Source organism: Magnolia sinica, chromosome 9, assembly GCF_029962835.1.
Source record: "Magnolia sinica isolate HGM2019 chromosome 9, MsV1, whole genome shotgun sequence".
Taxonomy (NCBI): domain Eukaryota; kingdom Viridiplantae; phylum Streptophyta; class Magnoliopsida; order Magnoliales; family Magnoliaceae; genus Magnolia; species Magnolia sinica.
In genome coordinates this window covers 43,994,334-43,998,124 of record NC_080581.1, presented here as the reverse complement: position 1 = coordinate 43,998,124, position 3,791 = coordinate 43,994,334, and positions in this window count along the sequence as shown.

Sequence of the window (3,791 nt, the reverse complement as noted above, 5' to 3'; positions counted from 1 at the left end):
CCATTATACAAAGTGATGATGTGCCACTAGATAAAGTAATAGGGTTGCCAGACAAATTGATAGGGTTTTGCTTGATAAAATGCTGAGTTTTCGAATAAAGCAATTTGGTTCCACTAGAGAAAGTGACGATGTTATTGTGCAAAGTGACATGATTTCACTAGATAAAGTAGCGGCTTGTCAAATAAAATGACGGCGTTTCAATAGACAAAGTAACGGGTTCATTTGACAAAGTGATAGGGTTCCATTAGACAAAATAATAGGGTTTTATTAAATAAACAAATGTGTCCATTTTATATAATCATCATGGTGGGTCCTATAAATTTCAAGGGTAGATATCTCTCTTCTAAATATTTTCTTTGGTGTGCTTACCATGAATCTCGTGTTAACCTTTTTTTTTTTTTTTTAGATTCGGGCCTAAATGATTACACATTTAATTGTCATAATGGATTTTGCATACACATCATGGTGGGCCCCCGCTAAAAGTTCAATGCCCCATATTTCTCCAATTGTAAAGAGAGTTTATATATATATATATATATATATATATATATATATAATATTGTATGGGGCATGACTCTTGATTTTTTCGGGGCCCACTGCGGTGTTTATGTAATATATATTATAACCATTAGTTATTAAGTCTCATATTGAGCCTAGAGATACGCATTAAAGGAAATAGTTGGGAGAGAGATGTCTACCCTTTATTTTAAAGGGTTAAATATTATACTTACATCAAAATCCACTTCAACTAAATTATTTAAAAAAAAAAAAAAAAACATTCTGCCGAAAATCATACCGATACATGAATCACTTGGGACAAACTAATGGACACAATTTAGAAGGTGAGGATTGTATATACACTGTTTACAATCATGTGGTCAACTTGAATTATAGATAGAAGTGATTTTTTCGGCCTGTGACCTAAAATGGGGTGACGCGCCTTCTGGTCCAAGTTGATTTTTTAGAAAATATCATAGTATGGCCCACCTAAGCCACTGACTATTTGCTCATACAAGTGGCTATGATAAAGGGGACACTGGTAACATATACCACCAACTGCAGTACTGTGTGTTATTGGAAAAGATTTATTGACTCCACCATGATGCATGTATTTTATCCGTGCCATCCATCCATTTTTACAGATTATTGTAGTTCATGAGCACAAAATTGAGGAAGATCCAAATCTCAGGTAGACCACACCACAAGAAACGTGGATGATTAGAAGATTAAAAGCTTATTGGGGGCTACAAAAGTTTTGGATTAAGATGGTATTTGTATTTTCTCTTCATCCATGTCTTTATGACATTATCAGTTGGTTGGATGGAAAATAAACATTACATTGGGCTCTACGAAGTTTACAGTGGTATGTGTTAAATCATCACTTTTCCTATGGTGTGGTCTACTTGAGATATCGATCTATATATTTTTAAACTCATGCCCTGATGTAAGTGGACAAAATGGATAAACAGTGTGGATAAAAAAAAAAAAAAAAACAATCATCATGGTTAAAGGTGGGCATCGAGTCAATTCGAATCGGGTTAGGGTTGACCCGACTCGATTCAGTTTTGAAATAGGCCTGACCCAAACTCGACCTGACTCGGTACCGAGTCCAGCATGCCTAACCCAATCCAAGTCTGGGTCTGACTTGGACTAATCCGGACTGAGTCTGACCCGATCACAAGTACTGATTCGGGTCGAGTCTTAAAATAATGTGAGAAAACGGATAGATGGAGTAGATATACAACGCATAGATCAAGGTGGGCCCACGGTGAGGATCTTATGGACATCACTCATCCTGGGTTGCAGCTAATATTCCTTGCTAATCAGGTAGATTTTCTCTCTCTCTCTCTCTCTCTATATATATATATATTATCTTATTTGTTGTGAGATGACGTGGCCTAATTAAATTTCAGAAGAAAGAAATTGGAGGTCGATTAGCTACCAACGGGTTGAATAGCTAGACTTGCTATTGAAGTGACACCATCAAGTTTTGTCGGGCCCACCATGATGTATGTGTTGTATCCACACTGTCCATCCATTTGGAGAGATCATTTAGGGCATGATTAAAGAATGAGGCAGATCTAACGCTAGAGTGGACCCTACCACAGAAAACAGTGAGGAGAGTGACGTCCATCGTTGAAGCCTTCCTAAGGTCCACCGTGATTTTTATTTGAGAACCAACCTCTACATAAGTTACCACAGACATTAAAGAAGGGAAAACACAAATATCATCTTGATTGAAAACTTTTGTGGCCCTTAGAAGTTTTTAATGGTGGGCGTGTCTCTCTCCACTGTTTTCTGTGGTGGGGTCTACTCGAGTTTTGGATCTGATTCATTCTTTGGCTCATGCCCTAAAATGTTCTCTCTAAATGGATGGATGGTGTAGATACAAAACATACATCATAGTAGGACCCACATAAATAGGTGACATCACTTTATTAGAGAGTCTCACTACTCAACGTGTGCGCTGAATCGCAAATGGAAACGGAAGTGGATTGGCTACTCACCCTACCACCAGCCCGGTGGTGGTGGTGGTCGGTGCTCTGTGGGCCCCACCACGATGTATATGTTTGATCCATTTTGTTAATATATTTTTACATATAATTTTAAAGCTTGATCCTAAAAATGAGAGGGATATAAATCTCATATGGACCACACCATAGGAAAACAATGGTGATTGGATATCCATCATTAAAGTCCTCCTAAGGCCCAACGTACCGTTTATTTGACATCCAATCTGTTGATTTGCTCATAAAGACCTAGATAAAGGGAAAAAACAAAGATCAACTTGATCCAAAACTTTTATGGCCCCTAAAAAGTTTTTGATGGTTGACGTTCATTCAACACTGTTTCATGTAATGTGGTCCACTTAAGATTGGGTTGTACCTCATTTTTGGTCTCATACCATAAAATGATCTAGAAAAAATAGATGGACGGCATGGATGAAACACAAACATCATGGTGGGCCCACATAGCACCAAGTGGCAGGGGAGTAGCCAATCCGTTTCCAATGAAAACCGTCTAACGGACACAAATTCACTGGGGAAAGCCTTTGCGGGAAGTTCTAGTACTGGGATGTAAGGTGGGGTCCACCATGATGTTTATAAGAAATCTAATCCATTCATCTATTTTTAGAGCTCATTTTAGGACATGTAACCAAAAACTAGGATGATCGAGAACTCAACTGGGCCATACAGGATGAAACAGTGGAGAAAGAAATTCCTACCGTCGAAACCTTCCTAGGCGTCTTGATGTTTATATGCCATCCAAGCCATTTATAAGGTCATTTTTACTAGGGTGAAGTGAAAACACCAAAAAATTAGACGGATACAAAACTTTTGTGGCCATATAAATATTTCAACGGTGGTCACTAAATCCCCATTATTTCCTCTCGTGTGGCTCATTTGAGTTTTGTATACACCTTAGTTTTGGTATAATGTCTTAAAATGACATCTAAAAACAGATGAATGGGTTGGATTTATCACAAACGTCGCAGTGGGCCCCATCTAGAATCCTTGCGCAGGAACTTACTGCAAAAGGCTTTGGTAGGAAATCCACGTCCCCATGTTTAACATCTCCATTATACTTCTTATTAAATGTAAATTTTTTAATATATTAAAAAAACTGGTGATGTGGCACTTACAATGACGTGGACCAATGAATACGCTAGAGTCAGGGAGTTCCTGACTCCAGGAAACACCGGATCCACACTCTACAAAGATACATGGTAAAGCAACAGAGCTTGTAAGCTCCGTAATAACCTAAAGAAAATGCATAATATCAATTTTTCT